Source organism: Spermophilus citellus (genome assembly GCF_964194105.1).
Source record: "Spermophilus citellus genome assembly, chromosome: 5".
NCBI lineage: Eukaryota > Metazoa > Chordata > Mammalia > Rodentia > Sciuridae > Spermophilus > Spermophilus citellus.
The window spans coordinates 33,823,637-33,841,252 of NC_138186.1; positions in this window are offsets into that span (position 1 = coordinate 33,823,637).

Consider the following 17,616-nt stretch of genomic DNA (forward strand, 5'->3'; position numbering starts at 1 on the left):
AGATTTCTGGAGATTCGTAATTTTGGAATCTTGGCAACCCCTTTCCATGGAAGTGTTTCTCGCCAGTCACTGCTTAGGGCTACATCAAGAGGAAACAAAACATAGAGACAGAACATGAAACTACATTATTGTGTCAAGTTTCAAGAAGCTAGCACAAACCGTGTTGGATTTAGGGTTCCAAATACATCTATCAATATAGGAGAAAACAGAATGAAACCTAAAAATTCAAACTGTTACTGGAAATGAACGCTTCAACACAGAAGGACGAAGTTGCGGGAACCAAGTCACCTTAGTGTAATGATCATTACCTGAAACTATCATCAAGTTTGGGTGAAAAAATATTTGCTGAGATTTCTGGAGTATCGTAATTTTTGGAAGCTTGGCAACCCCTTTCCATGAAAGTGTTTCTCGCCAGTCACTGCTTAGGGCTACATCAAGAGGAAACAAAACATAGAGATGGAAAGTGAAACTACTTTATTGTGTCAAGTTTCAAGAAGCTAGCACAAACCGTGTTGAATTTAGAGTTGCAAATACATCTATCAATATAAGAGAAAACAGAGTGAAAATGAAAAATTCAAACTGTTACTGAAAACGAACGCTTCAACATAGAAGAACAAAATTTGGTGAACCAAGTGGGAGTAGTGTTCTGATCATTACCTGAAAGTATCATCCAGTTTGGGTGAAAAAATATTTGCTGAGATTTCTGGAGGTTCGTAATTCTTGGAAGCTTGGCTACCCCTTTCCATGAAAGAGTTTATCGCCAGTCACTGCTTAGGGCTACATCAAGAGGAAACAAAACATAGAGATAGAACGTGAAACTACTTTATTGTGTCAAGTTTCAAGAAGCTAGCACAAACCGTGTTGGATTTAGAGTTCCAAATACATCTATCAATATAGGAGAAAACAGAGTGAAACCGAAAAATTCAAACTGTTACTGGAAACGAACGCTTCAACATAGAAGAACGAAATTTGGTGAACCAAGTGGGCTTAGTGTTCTTATCATTACCTGAAAATATCATCCAGTTTGGGTGAAAAAATATTTGCTGAGATTTCTGGAGGTTCGTAATTCTTGGAAGCTTGGCAACCCCTTTCCATGAAAGTGTTTATAGCCAGTCACTGCTTAGGGCTACATCAAGAGGAAACAAAACATATTGATGGAACGTGAAACTACTTTATTGTGTCAAGTTTCAAGAAGCTAGCACAAACCGTGTTGGATTTAGAGTTCCAAATACATCTATCAATATAGGAGAAAACAGAGTGAAACCTAAAAATTCAAACTGTTACTGGAAATGAACGCTTCAACACAGAAGGACGAAGTTGTGGGAATCAAGTCGCCTTAGTGTACTGATCATTACCTGAAAGTATCATCCAGTTTGGGTGAAAAAATATTTGCTGAGATTTCTGGAGATTCGTAATTTTTGGACACTTGGCAACCCCTTTATATGGAAGTGTTTCTCGCCAGTCACTGCTTAGGGCTACATCAAGAGGAAACAAAACATAGAGATAGAACGTGAAACTACATTATTGTGTCAAGTTTCAAGAAGCTAGCACAAACCGTGTTGGATTTAGAGTTCCAAATACATCTATCAATATAGGAGAAAACAGAGTGAAACCTAAAAATTCAAACTGTTACTGGAAACGAACGCTTCAACATAGAAGAATGAAATTTGGGGAACCAAGTCAGCTTAGGGTACTGATCATTACCTGAAAGTATCATCCAGTTTGGGTGAAAAAATATTTGCTGAGAATCCTGGAGATTCGTAAATTCTGGACGCTTGGCCACCCCTTTATATGGAAGTGTTTTTCGCCAGTCACTGCTTAGGGCTACATCAAGAGGAAACAAAACATAGAGATAGAACGTGAAACTACATTATTGTGTCAAGTTTCAAGAAGCTAGCACAAACCGTGTTGGATTTAGAGTTCCAAATACATCTATCAATATAGGAGAAAACAGAGTGAAACCTAAAAATTCAAACTGTTACTGGAAACGAACGCTTCAACATAGAAGAATGAAATTTCGGGAACCAAGTCAGCTTAGTGTACTGATCATTACCTGAAAGTATCATCCAGTTTGGGTGAAAAAATATTTGCTGAGATTTCTGGAGATTCGTAATTTTTGGAAGCTTGGCAACCCCTTTCCAAGAAAGTGTTTCTCGCCAGTCACTGCTTAGGGCTACATCAAGAGGAAACAAAACATAGAGATAGAACGTGAAACTACTTTATTGTGTCAAGTTTCAAGAAGCTAGCACAAACCGTGTTGGATATAGAGTTCCAAATACATCTATCAATATAGGAGAAAACAGAGTGAAACCGAAAAATTCAAACTGGTACTGGAAATGAACGCTTCAACATAGAAGGACGAAGTTGCGGGAACCAAGTCGCCTTAGTGTACTGATCATTACCTGAAAGTATCATCCAGTTTGGGTGAAAAAATATTTGCTGAGATTTCTGGAGATTCGTAATTTTTGGAAGCTTGGCAACCCCTTTCCATGAAAGTGTTTATCGCCAGTCACTGCTTAGGGGAACATCAAGAGGAAACAAAACATAGAGATAGAATGTGAAACTACATTATTGTGTCAAGTTTCAATAAGCTAGCACAAACCGTGTTGGATTTAGAGTTCCAAATACATCTATCAATATAGGAGAAAACAGAGTGAAACCTAAAAATTCAAACTGTTACTGGAAATGAACGCTTCAACATAGAAGAACGAAGTTTCGGGAACCAAGTCGCCTTAGTGTACTGATCATTACCTGAAACTATCATCAAGTTTGGGTGAAAAAATATTTGCTGAGATTTCTGGAGATTCGTAATTTTTGGATGCTTGGCAAGCCCTTTCCATGAAAGTGTTTCTCGCCAGTCACTGCTTAGGGCTACATCAAGAGGAAACAAAACATAGAGATAGAACGTGAAACTACTTTATTGTGTCAAGTTTCAAGAAGCTAGCACAAACCGTGTTGAATTTAGAGTTGCAAATACATCTATCAATATAGGAGAAAACAGAGTGAAAATGAAAAATTCAAACTGTTACTGGAAACGAACGCTTCAACATAGAAGAACGAAATTTGGTGAACCAAGTGGGCTTAGTGTTCTTATCATTACCTGAAAATATCATCCAGTTTGGGTGAAAAAATATTTGCTGAGATTTCTGGAGGTTCGTAATTCTTGGAAGCTGGGCAACCCCTTTCCATGAAAGTGTTTATCGCCAGTCACTGCTTAGGGCTACATCAAGAGGAAACAAAACATAGAGATGGAACGTGAAACTACTTTATTGTGTCAAGTTTCAAGAAGCTAGCACAAACCGTGTTGGATTTAGAGTTCCAAATACATCTATCAATATAGGAGAAAACAGAGTGAAACGCCAAAATTCAAACTGTTACTGGAAACGAACGCTTCAACATAGAAGAACGAAATTAGGGAAACCAAGTGGGCTTAGTGTACTGATCATTACCTGAAAGTATTATCCAGTTTGGGTGAAAAAATATTTGCTGAGATTTCTGGAGACTCGTAATTCTTGGAAGCTTGGCAACCCCTTTCCATGCAAGTGTTTCTCGCCAGTCACTGCTTAGGGCTACATCAAGAGGAAACAAAACATAGAGATAGAACGAGAATCTACATTATTGTGTCATGTTTCAAGAAGCTAGCACAAACCGTGTTGGAATTAGAGTTCCAAATACATCTATCAATATATGAGAAAACAGAGTGAAACCTAAAAATTCAAACTGTTACTGGAAATGAACGCTTCAACATAGAAGGACGAAGTTGCGGGAACCAAGTCGCCTTAGTGTACTGATCATTACCTGAAAGTGTCATCCAGTTTGGGTGAAAAAATATTTGCTGAGATTTCTGGAGATTCGTAATTTTTGGAAGCTTGGCAACCCCTTTCCATGAAAGTGTTTCTCGCCAGTCACTGCTGAGGGCTACATCAAGAGGAAACAAAATATTGAGATAGAACGTGTAAGTACATTAGTGTGTCACGTTTCAAGAAGCTAGCACAAACCGTGTTGGATTTAGAGTTCCAAATACATCTATCAATATAGGAGAAAACAGAGTGAAACCTAAAAATTCAAACTGTTATTGGAAACGAAGCTTCAACATAGAAGAACGAAATTTGGGGAACCAAGTTGGCGTAGTGTACTGATCATTACCTGAAACTATCATCAAGTTTGGGTGAAAAAATATTTGCTGAGATTTCTGGAGATTCGTAATTTTTGGATGCTTGGCAACCCCTTTCCATGAAAGTGTTTCTCGCCAGTCACTGCTTTGGGCTACATCAAGAGGAAACAAAATATAGAGATAGAACTTGAAACTACTTTATTGTGTCAAGTTTCAAGAAGCTAGCACAAACCGTGTTGGATTTAGAGTTCCAAATACTTGTATCAATATAGGAGAAAATAGAGTGAAACCTAAAAATTCAAAGTGTTACTGGAAATGAGCGCTTCAACATAGAAGAACGAATTTAGGGAACCAAGTGGACTTAGTGTACTGATCATTACCTGAACGTATCATCCAGTTTCGGTGACAAAATAGTTGCTGAGATTTCTGGAGACTCGTAATTTTTGGAAGCTTGGCAACCCCTTTCCATGAAAGTGTTTATTGCCAGTCACTGCTTAGGGCTACATCAAAGGGAAACAAAACAGAGAATGAATGTGAAACTGCTTTACTGTGTCAAGTTTCAAGAAGCTAGCACAAACCGTGTTTGATTTAGAGTTCCAAATACATCTATCAATATAGGAGAAAACAGAGTGATACGCCAAAATTCAAACTGTTAATGGAAACAAACGCTTCAATATAGAAGAACGAAATTAGGGAAACCAAGTGGGCTTAGTGTACTGATCATTACCTGAAAGTATCATCCAGTTTGGGCGTAAAAATAGTTGCTGAGATTTCTGGAGACTCTTAATTTTTGGAAGCTTGGCAACCCCTTTCAATGAAAGTGTCTCTCACCAGTCACTGCTTAGGGCTCCATCAAGAGGAAAGAAAGCAGAGAGATAGAACGTGAAAATGGTTTCCTGTGTCAAGTTTCAAGAAGCTAGCACAAACTGTGTTTGATTTAGAGTTCCAAATACATCTATTAATATAGGAGAAAACAGAGAGAAACCCCAAAATTCAAACTGTTACTGGAAACGAACGGTTCAACATAGAAGAAGAAAATTTGGGGAACCAAGTGGGCTTAGTGTACTGATCATTACCTGAACGTATCATCCAGTTTGGGTGACAAAGTAGTTGCTGAGATTTCTGGAGACATGTAATTTTTGGAAGCTTGGCAACCCCTTTCCTTGAAAGTGTTTCTCGCCAGTCACTGCTTAGGGCTACATCAAGAGGAAACAAAACATAGAGATAGAACGTGAAAGTGGTTTCCTCTGTGAAGCTTCAAGAAGCTAGCACAAAACGTGTTTGATTTAGAGTTCCAAATACATCTATCAATATAGGGGAAAACAGAGGGAAACACATTTTTTCATTCAATCTTAATGACACTTTCAGGTAATGATCAGTACCCCAATCCCACTTGGCTCACCAAATTTTGTTCTTCTAGGTTAAGGCGTTCGTTGGCAGTATCAGTTTTAATATTTAGGTTTCACTCTGTTTTCTCCTATATGGATACATGTTGTTGGAAGTCTAAATGAAACACGGTTTGTGCTAGCTCTTTGAAACTTGACACAATAAAGTAGTTCCAAGTTCTATCTCCATGGTTTTTTCCTAATGATGTAACCCTAAGCAGAGACTGGTGCAAATATCTTTCTTGGAAAGGTGTTGCCAAGATTCCAAAAAACTACGAGTTTACTGAAATCTCAGCACACATTTTTTCACCCAATCTTGATGACACATTCAGGTAATGATGAGTATGCAATCCCACTTGGCTCACCAAATTTCGTTCTTCTAGGTTAAACCGTTCTTTGGCATTAACAGTTTTAATTTTTAGGTTTCACTCCATTTTCTCCTATATGGATACATGTAGTTGGAACTCTAAATCAAACACGGTTTGTGCTAGCTCTTTGAAACTTGACACAATAAAGTAGTTCCAAGTTCTATCTCTATGATATGTTTCCTATTGATGTCGCCCTAAGCAGATACAGGCGCAAATCACATTTATTGAAAGGGGTTGCCAAGCTTCCAAAAAACTACGAGTTTTCTGAAATCTCAGCACACATTTTTTCACCCAATCTTGATGACACTTTCAGGTAATGATCAGTACACCAATCCCACTTGGCTCACCAAATTTCGTTCTTCTATGTTCAACCATTCGTTTGCAGTTACAGTTTTAATTTTTAGTTTTCACTCTGTTTTCTCCTATATGGATACATGTAGTTGGAACTCTAAATCAAACACGGTTTGTGCTGGCTCTTTGAAACTTGACACAATAAAGTACTTCCAAGTTCTATCCCTATGGTTTGTTTCCTACTGATGTAGCCCTAAGCAGAGTGGCGCAAATCACTTTCATGGAAAATGGTTGCCAAGCTTCCAAAAAACTACGAGTTTCCTGAAATCTCAGCACACATTTTTCACCCAATCTTGATGACACTTTCCGGTAATGATCAGTACCCCAAACCCACTTGGCTCACCAAATTTCGTACTTCTGGGTTAAATCATACATTGGCAGTAACAGTTTTAATTTTTAGGTTTCACTCTGTTTTCTCCTATATGGATACATGTAGTTGGATCTCTAAAACAAAAACGGTTTTTGCTAGCTCTTTGAAACTTGACACAATAAAGTAGTTTCAAGTTCTATCTCTATGGCTTGTTTCTTATCGATGTAGCCCTAAGTAGAGAGTGGCGCAAATCACTTTCATGGAATGCGGTTGCCAAGCTTCAAAATACTACGAGTTTCCTGAAATCTCAGCACACATTTTTTCACCCAATCTTGATGACACTTTCAGATAATGATCAGTACCCCAATGCCAACGGTCTCACCAAATTTCCATCTTGTAGGTTAAACTGTTCGTTGGCAATAACAGTTTTAATTTTTAGGTTTCACTCTGTTTTCTCCTATATGGATACATGTAGTTGGAACTCTAAATCAAACAGGGTTTGTGCTAGCTCTTTGAAAATTGACACAATAAAGTAGTTCCAAGTTCTATCCCTATGGTTTGTTTCCTATTAATGTAGGCCTAAGCAGAGACTGGGGCAAATCCCTTTCATGGACAGGGGTTGCAAAGCTTTAAAAAAACTACGAGTTTCCTGAAATCTCAGCACACATTTTTTCACACAATCTTGATGACACTTTCAGGTAATGATCAGTACCCCAATCCCACTTGGCTCACCAAATTTCGTTCTTCTAGGTTAAACCATTCGTTGGCAGTAACAGTTTTAATTTTTAGGTTTCACTCTGTTTTCTCCTATATGGATACATGTTGTTGGAAGTCTAAATGAAACAGGGTTGTGTTAGCTCTTTGAAACTTGACACAATAAAGTAGTTCCAAGTTCTGTCTCTATGGTTTGTTTCCTAATGATGTAGCCATAAGGAGAGCCTTGTGCAAATCACTTTAATGGAAAAGGGTTGCCAAGCTTCCTAAATACGATGAGTTTTCTGAAATCTCAGCACACATTTTTTCACCCAATCTTGATGACACATTCAGGAAATGATCAGTACCCCAATTCCACATGGCTCACCAAATTTTGTTCTTCTAGGTTAAAGCATTCGTTGGCAGTAACAGTTTTAATTTTTAAATTTCACTCTGTTTTCTCCTATATGGATACACGTAGTTGGAACTCTAAATCAAACACGGTTTGTGCTAGCTCTTTGAATCTTGACACAATAAAGTAGTTCCAAGTTCTATCCCTATGGTTTGTTTCCTATTGATGTAGCCCTAAGCAGAGACTGGCGCAAATCACTTTAATGGAAAGGGGTTGCCAAGCTTCGAAAAAACTACGAGTTTCCTGAAATCACAGTACACATTTTTTCACCCAATCTTGATGACATTTTCTGGTAATGATCAGTACCCCAAACCCACTTGGATCACCAAAGTTTGTTCTTGTAGGTTAAACCGTTCGTTGGCAGTAACAGTTTTAATTTTTAGGTTTCACTCTGTTTTCTCCTATATGGATACATGTTGTTGGATGTCTCAATCAAACACGGTTTGTGCTAGCTCTTTGAAACCTGACACAATAAAGTAGTTCCAAGTTCTATCGCTATGGTTTTTTTCCTATTGATTTAGCCGTAAGCAGAGCCTGGCGTAAATCACTTTTATGGAAAGGGGTTGCCAAGCTTCTAAAAAATGACGAGTTTCCTGAAATCTCAGCACACATTTTTTCACGCAATATTGATGACACTTTCAGGTAAGGATCAGTACCCCAAAACCACTTGGATCACCAAATTTCGTTCTTCTAGGTTCAACCATTCTTTAGCATTAACAGTTTTAATTTTTAGTTTTCACTCTGTTTTCTCCTATATGGATACATGCAGTTGAAACTCTAAATAAAACACGGTTTGTGCTAGCTCTTTGAAACTTGACACAGTAAAGTAGTTCCTAGTTCTATCTCTATGGTTTGTTTCCTATTGATGTAGTGGTAAGCAGAGACTGGCGCAAATCACTTTCATGGAAAGGGGTTGCCAAGCTTCCAAAAAACTACGAGTTTCCTGAAATCTCAGCACACATTTTTTCACCCAATATTGATGACACTTTCAGGTAATGATCAGTACCCGAATCCAACTTGGCTCACCAAAATACGTTCTTTCTGGTTCAACTGTTCGTTGGCAGTAACAGTTTTAATTTTTAGGTTTCACTCTGTTTTCTCCTATATGGATACATGTTTTTGGAAGTCTAAATCAAACACGGTTTGTGCTACCTCTTTGAAAATTGACACAATAAAGTAGTTCCAAGTTTTATCTCAAGGATTGTTTCCTATTGATGTAGCCTAAGCAGAGCCTGGCGCCAATCACTTTCATGGAAAGGGGTTGCAAGCTTCCAAAAAACCACGAGTTTCCTGTAATCTCAGCAGACATTTGTTCACCCAAACTTGATGACACTTTCAGGGAATGATCAGTACCCCAATCCAACTTAGCTCACCAAATTACTTTCTTCCTTGTTCAACCCTTCGTTGGCAGTAAGAGTTTTAATTTTTAGGTTTCACTCTGTTTTCTCCTATATGGACACATGTAGTTGGAACTCTAAATCAAACACGGTTTTTTGCTGGCTCTTTGAAACTTGACACAATAAGGTAGATCCAACTTCTATCTCTATGGTTTGTTTCCTTCTGATGTACCCCTAATCAGATACTGGCGCAAATCACTTTCATGGAAAGGGGTTGCCAAGCTTCCAAAAAACTACGAGTTTCCTGAAATCTCAGCAAACATTTGTTCACCCAATCTTTTTGACACTTTCAGGTAATGATCAGTACCCCAATCCCACTTGGATCAACAAATTACGTTCTTCCTGGTTCAACCGTTCGATGGCAGTAACAGTTTTAATTTTTAGGTTTCACTTTGTTTTCTCCTATATAGATACTTGTTTTTGGAAGTCTAAATCAAACACGGTTTGTGCTAGCTCTTTGAAACTTGACACAATAAAGTAGTTCCAAGTTCTATCTCTATGGTTTGTTTCCTATTGATGTAGCCTTAAGCAGAGCCTGGCCCCAATCACTTACATGGAAAGGGGTTGCAAGCTTCCCAAAAACTACGAGTTTCCTGTAATCTCAGCACATATTTGTTCACCAAAACTTGATGACAATTTCAGGTAATGATCAGTACCCCAATCCCACTTGGCTCACCAAATTACGTTCTTCCTGGTTCAACCATTCGTTGGCAGTAACAGTTTTAATTTTTAGGTTTCATTCTGTTTTTTCCTATATGGATACATGTAGTTGGAAGTCTAAATAAAACAAGGTTTGTTCTGGCTCTTTGAAACTTGACACAATAAAGTAGTTCCAAGTTCTATCTCTATGGTTTATTTCCTATTGATGTAGCCCTAAGCAGAGACTGGCGCAAATCACTTTCATGGAAAAAGGTTGCCAAGCTTCCAAAAAACTATGAGTTTCCTGATCTCAGCACACATTTTTTCACCCAATATTGGTGACACTTTCAGGTAAGGATCAGTACCCCAATCCCACTTGGCTCACCAAATTTCGTTCTTCTAGGTTAAACCGTTCGTTGGCAGTAACAGTTTTAATTTTTAGTTTTCACTCTGTTTTCTCCTATATGGATACATGTAGTTGGAACTCTAAATCAAACACCATTTGTGCTAGCTCTTTGAAACTTGACACAATAAAGTAGTTCCAAGTTCTATCTCTATGGTTTGTTTCCTATTGATGTAGCACTAAGCAGAGATTAGCGCAAATCACTTTCATGGAGAGGGGTTGCCAAGCTTCTAAAATACTATGAGTTTCCTGAAATCTCAGCAAATATTTTTTCACCCAATTTTTGACACTTTCAGGTAATGATCAGTACCCCAATCCCACTTGGGTCACCAAATTTTGTAATTCTAGTTTCAACCGTTCGTTGGCAGTAACAGTTTTAATTTTTAGGTTTCACTCTGTTTTCTCCTATATGGATACATGTTTTTGAAAGTCTAAATCAAACACGGTTTGTGCTAGCTCTTTGAAACTTGACACAATAAAGTAGTTCCAAGTTCTATCTCTATGGTTTGTTTCCTATTGATGTAGCCCTAAGTAGAGCCTGGCGCCAATCACTTTCATGGAAAGGGGTTGCAAGCTTCCAAAAAACTACGAGTTTCCTGTAATCTCAGCACACATTTATTCACCCAAACTTGATGACACTTTCAGTTAATGATCAGTACCGCAATCCCACTTGGCTCAACAAATTACGTTCTTCCTGGTTCAACCGTTTGTTGGCAGTAACAGTTTTAATTTTTACCTTTCACTCTGTTTTCTCCTATATGGATACATGTAGTTGGAACTCTAAATCAAACACGGTTTGTGCTAGCTCTTTGAAACTTGACACAATAAAGTAGATCCAAGTTCTATCTCTATGGTTTGTTTCCTTGATGTAGCCCTAAGCAGAGACTGGCGCAAATCATTTCATGGAAAGGGGTTGCCAAGCTTCCAAAAAACGACGAGTTTCCTGAAATCTCAGCACACATTTTTTCACCCGATCTTGATGACATTTTCCGGTGATGATCAGTACCCGAAACCCACTTGGCTCACCAGATTTTGTTCTTGTAGGTTAAACCGTTTGTTGGCAGTAACAGTTTTAATTTTTAGGTTTCACTCTGTTTTCTCCTATATGGATACATGTTGTTGGAAGTCTCAATAAATAAGGTTTGTGCTAGCTCTTTGAAACCTGACACAATAAAGTAGTCCCAAGTTCTATCTCTATGGTTTGTTTCCTATTGATATAGATGTAAGCAGAGTCTGGCGCATATCACTTTCATGGAAAGGGTTGCCAAGCTTCTAAAAAACTACGAGTTTCCTGAAATCTCAGCACACATTTTTTCACCCGAACTCGATGACACTTTCAGGTATGGATCAGTACCCCAAAACCACTTGGCTCACCAAATTTCGTTCTTCTAGGTTCAACAATTCTTTGGCATTAACAGTTTTAATTTTTAGTTTTCACTCTGTTTTCTCCTATATGGATACATGTAGTTGGAACTCTAAATCAAACACGGTTTGTGCTAGATCTTTGAAACTTGACACAGTAAAGTAGTTCCAAGTTGTATTTCTATGGTTTGTTTCCTATTGATGTAGCTGTAAGCAGAGACTGGCGCAAATCACTTTCATGGAGAGGGGTTGCCAAGCTTCCAAAATACTACGAGTTTCCTGAAATCTCAGCAAACATTTTTTCACACAATCTTTTTGACACTTTCAGGTAATGACCAGTACCCAATCCCACTTTGCTCAGCAAATTTGGTTCTTCTAGGTTCAACCGTTCGTTGGCAGTAACAGTTTTAATTTTTAGGTTTCAGTCTGTTTTCTCCTATATGGATACGTGTGTTGGAAGTCTAAATCAAACACGGATTGTGCTAGCTCTTTGAAACTTGACACAATAAAGTAGTTCCAAGTTCTATCTCTATAGTTTGTATCATATTGATGTAGCACTAAGCAGAGCCTGGCGCCAATCACTTTCATGGAAAGGGGTTGCAAGCTTCCAAAAAACTAAGAGTTTCCTGTAAACTCAGCACACATTTGTTCACCCAAACTTGACGACACTTTCAGGTAATCATGAGTACCCAATCCCACTTGGCTCACCAAATTACGTTCTTCCAGGTTCAACCGTTCGTTGGCAGTATCAGTTTTAATTTTTAGGTTTCACTCTGTTTTCTCCTATATGGATACATGTAGTTTGAACTCTAAATCAAACATGGTTTGTGCTGGCTCTCTGAAACTTGACACAATAAGGTAGATCCAAGTTCTATCTCTATGGTTTGTTTCCTTCTGATGTAGCCCTAAGCAGAGACTGGCACAAATCTCTTTCATGGAAAGGTGTTGCCAAGCTTCCAAAATACTACGAGTTTCCTGAAATCTCTGCACATATTTTTTCATCCAATCTTGATGATATTTTCCGGTAATGATCAGTACCCTAAACCCACTTGGCTCACCAAATTTCATTTTTGTAGGTTAAACCATTCGTAGGCAGTAACAGTTTAAATTTTTAGGTTTCACTCTGTTTTCTCCTATATGGATACATGTAGTTGGAACGGTAAATCAAACACGGTTTGTGCTAGCTCTTTGAAACTTGACACAATAAAGGAGCTCCAAGTTCTATGTCTATGGTTTGTTTCCTATTGATGTAGCCCTAAGCAGAGACTGGCGCAAATCACATTCATAAAAAGGGGTTGCAAAGCTTTTAAAAAACTACGAGTTTCCTGAAATCTCAGCACACATTTTTTCACCATATCTTGGTACACTTTCAGTTAATGATCAGTATCTCAATCCCACTTGGCTAACCAAATTTCGTTCTCCTAGGTTCAACCGTTCGTTGGCAGTAACAGTTTTAATTTTTAGGTTTCACTCTGTTTTCTCCTATATGGATACATGTAGTTGGAACTCTAAATCAAACACTGTTTGTGCTAGCTCTTTGAAACTTGAAACAATAAAGTAGTTCCAAGTTCTATCTTTATGGTTTGTTTCCTATTGATGTAGCCCTAAGCAGAGACTGGCGCAAATCACTTTCATGGAAAGGGGTTGCCAAGCTTCCAAAAAACGACGAGTTTCCTGAAATTTCAGCACACATTTTTTCACCCCATCTTGATGACACTTTCAGGTAAGGATCAGTACCCCAATCCCACTTTGCTCACCAAATTTCATTCTTCTAGGTTCAACCGTTCGTTGGCAGTAACAGTTTTAATTTTTAGGTTTCACTCTGTTTTCTCCTATATGTATATGTAGTTGGAACTCTAAATCAAACACGGTTTGTGCTAGCTCTTTGAAACTTGACACAATAAAGTAGTTCCAAGTTCTATCTCTATGGTTTGTTTCCTATTGATGTAGCCCTATTCAGAGACTGGCGCAAATCACTTTCATGGAGAGGGGTTGCCAAGCTTCCAAAAAACTACGAGTTTCCTGAAATCCCTGCACACATTTTTTCACCCAAATTGATGACACTTTCAGGTAATGATCAGTACCCCAATCCCACTTGGCTCACCAAATTTCATTCTCCTAGGTTCAACCGTTCGTTGGCAGTAACAGGTATAATTTTTAGGTTTCAGTCTGTTTTCTCCTGTATGGATACATGTAGTTGGAACTCTAAATCAAACACGGTTTGTGCTAGCTCTTTGAAACTTGACACAATAAAGTAGTTCCAAATTCTATCTCTATGGTTTGTTTCCTATTGATGTAGCACTAAGCAGAGCCTGGCGCAAATCACTTTCATTTAAAGGGGTTGCCAAGCTTCCAAAAAACTACGAGTTTCCTGAAATCTCAGCACACATTTTTTCACGCAATATTGATGACACTTTCCGGTAATGATCAGTACCCCAATGCCACTTGGCTCACCAAATTATGTTCTTCCTGGTTCAACCGTTCGTTGGCAGTAACAGTTTTAAATTTTAGTTTTCACTCTGTTTTCTCCTACATGGATACATGTATTTGGGACTCTAAATCAAACACGGTTTGTGCTAGCTCTTTGAAACTTGACACAATAAAGTAGTTCCAAGTTCTATCTCTATGGTTTGTTTCCTATTGATGTAGCCCTAAGCAGAGACTGGCGCAAATCACTTTCATGGAAAGGGGTTGTCAAGCTTCCAAAATACTACGAGTTTCCTCAAATCATCAAACATTTTTTCACCCAATCTTTTTGACACTTTCAGATAATGATCAGTACCCCAATCCAACTTGGCTCACCAAATTTCGTTCTTGTAGGTTCAACCGTTCATTGGCAGTGACAGTTTTAATTTTTAGGTTTCACTCTGTTTTCTCCTATATGGATACATGTAGTTGGAACTCTAAGTCAAACACGGTTTGTGATAGCTCTTTGAAACTTGACACAATAAAGTAGTTCCAAGTTCTGTCTCTATGGTTTGTTTCCTATTGATGTAGCCCTAAGCTGAGAATTGCGCAAATCACTTTCATGGAAAGGGGTTGCCAAGCTTCCAAAAAACTACGAGTTTCCTGAAATCTTAGCACACATTTTTTCACCCAATGTTGATGAAACTTTCAGGTGATGATCAGTACCCCAATCCCACTTGGCTCACCAAATTTCGTTCTCCTAGGTTCAACCATTCGTTGGCAGTAACAGTTTTAATTTTTAGATTTCACTCTGTTTTCTCCTGTATGGATACATGTAGTTTGAACTCTAAATCAAACACGGTTTGTGCTATTTCTCTGAAACTTGACACAAAAGTAGTTCCAGTTCTATCTATATGGTTTGTTTCTTATTGATGTAGACCTAAGAGGAGCCTGGTGCAAATCACTTTCATGGATAGGGGTTTCCAAGCTTCCAAATAACTACGAGTTTTCTGAAATCTGAGCACACATATTTTCACCCAATCTTGATGACACTTTCAGGTAATGATCAGTACCCCAATCCCACTTGGCTCACCAAATTTCTTTCTACTTGTTTCCACCGTTCGTTGGCAATAACCGTTTTAATTTTTAGGTTTCACTCTGTTTTCTTCTATATAGATACATGTAGTTGGAACTCTAAATCAATTCGGTTTGTGCTAGCTCTTTGAAACTTGTCACAATAATGTAGTTCCAAGTTCTATCTGTATGGTTTGTTTCCAATTGATGTAGCCCTAAGCAGAGAATCGCGCAAATCACTTTCATGGAAAGGGGTTGCCAAGCTTCCAAAACTACAAGTTTCCTGAAATCTTAGGACACATTTTTTCACCCGATGTTGATGACACTTTCAGGTAATGATCAGTACGCCAATCCCACTTGGCTCACCAAATTTCGTTCCTGTAGGTTCAACCGTTCGTTGGCAGTAACAGTTTTAATTTTTAGGTTTCACTCTGTTTTCTCCTATATGGATACATGTAGTTTGAACTCTAAATCAAACACGGTTTGTGCTAGCTCTTTGAAACTTGACACAAAAGTAGTTCCAAGTTCTATCTCTATGGTTTGTTTCCTATTGATGTAGACCTAAGAGGAGCCTGGCGCAAATCACTTTCATGGATAGGGGTTGCCAAGCTTCCAAAAAACTACGAGTTTTCTGAAATCTCAGCACACATTTTTTCACCCAATCTTGATGACACTTTCAGGTACCCCAATCCCACTTGGCTCACCAAATTTCGTTCTACTTGTTTCAACCATTCGTTGGCAATAAAAGTTTTAATTTTTAGGTTTCACTCTGTTTTTTTTATATAGATACATGTAGTTGGAACTCTAAATCAATTCGGTTTATGCTAGCTCTTTGAAACTTGACACAATAAAGTAGTTCCAATTTCTATCTCTATGGTTTGTTTCCTATTGATGTAGCCCTAAGCAGAGAATGGCACAAATCACTTTCATGGAAAGGGTTTGCCAAGCTTCCAAATAACTACGAGTTTCCTGAAATCTCAGCACACATTTTTTTACCCAATCTTGATGATACTTTCAGGTAATGATCAGTTCCCCAATCCAACTTGGCTCACCAAATTTCGTTCCTGTAGGTTCAACCGTTTGTTGGCAGTAACAGTCTTAATTTTTAGGTTTCACTCTCTTTTCTCCTATATGGATACATGTAGTTGGAACTCTAAATCAAACACGTTTTGTGCTAGCTCTTTGAAACTTGACACAATAAAGTAGTTCCAAGTTCTGTCTCTATGGTTTGTTTCCTATTGATGTAGCCCTAAGCAGAGAATTGCGCAAATGACTTTCATAGAAAGGGGTTGTCAAGGTTCCAAAAAAGTACGAGTTTCCTGAAATCTTAGGACACATTTTTTTACCCAATGTTGATGACACTTTCAGGTAATGATCAGTACCCCAATCCCACTTGGCTCACCAAATTTCGTTCTCCTAGGTTCAACCATTCGTTGGCAGTAACAGTTTTAATTTTTAGGTTTCACTCTGTTTTCTCCTATATGGATACATGTAGTTGGAACTCTAAATCAAACACGGTTTGTGCTGGCTCTTTGAAACTTGACACAATAATGTAGTTCCAGGTTCTCTCTCTATGGTTTGTTTCCTATTGATGTAGCCCTAAACAGAGAATGGCGCAAATCACTTTCATGGAAAGGGGTTGCCAAGCTTCCAAAAAACTACGAGTTTCTTGAAATCTCAGCACACATTTTTGTCGCGACCCCTTGCCCGCAAGGAAGACGCAACAACAGGAATCTTCTTTCAGCCGTTTATTCAGGCCCCTGATGTTTCTTCTTCTACTTCCCGGACGCCCCTCCCAGCCTTAATAAAGCATCCCAAGCCCCAATGCGAAGCTGCTACGTGGAGCTTTCTCATAGGGTGTTAAAACATCACGTGCCAACTCTCCCAAATAAGGAGTTGTTTGTCACAGACCACAGCGGAGCCAGCGCCATCTTGTAATGGCGACCACAGTCCGAAGAAACGGCTCACCACAGTTCCCCCTTTTGTTTTCTAAGAACAACACAGGAGAGAGTAGAGGTCCTATCCCACTGTGCAGAAGTGGCTGCGTAGTATGGCTCAGCCCCAAGGAGGCGCCTTCCCCAGATCTGAGGCCATATCAGCCGACGCTTTTCTCCGTGGGACGGGGCGTGGACGCTTCTAACCCGCATACAATAGGACATGCTCTCCTTGAGGTCCACTTCAAGGATCACTCAAGTGCAGTGCCTTGCCTCTCATCCTGTATCGTGACGATGGTGGACGAAGGGGGATAGCTAAGGCTGAACTGTGGCTGTATAGAAATACAACGACAAACAAGTTGATAACACCCTAAAATAAAGGCACGGGTCTTAAGGCGATAGAAAAGCACTAGTGTGGAAACCCATCTGCGTGCAATGGTAGGAAAGCCGGCAGAGTGCAAGGGCTTTCCAACACTAAGAGAATAACAAGGAAAGACATGTCGATCCCAGTGCAATGTCCGTAAGACTTGGGGTGCGACGACCATGTCAAAGATTTACTGTTTAATTTGCGCAAGCCAAACTTGAGGTGAGTTGCCATTTTCTAAAGCTGTAAGAGCTTGTATGATCATAGCTTTATCGTGAGCATTGCGGGCCTTGAGGCGACAGAGAAACCACAAGCAGAGAACCATACCGAAGCAACACATTGCACCAAAAATGCCTACCCCCACCCACTCTTTAAAAAAGGAAAAGGCAGTGGATATCCAATCG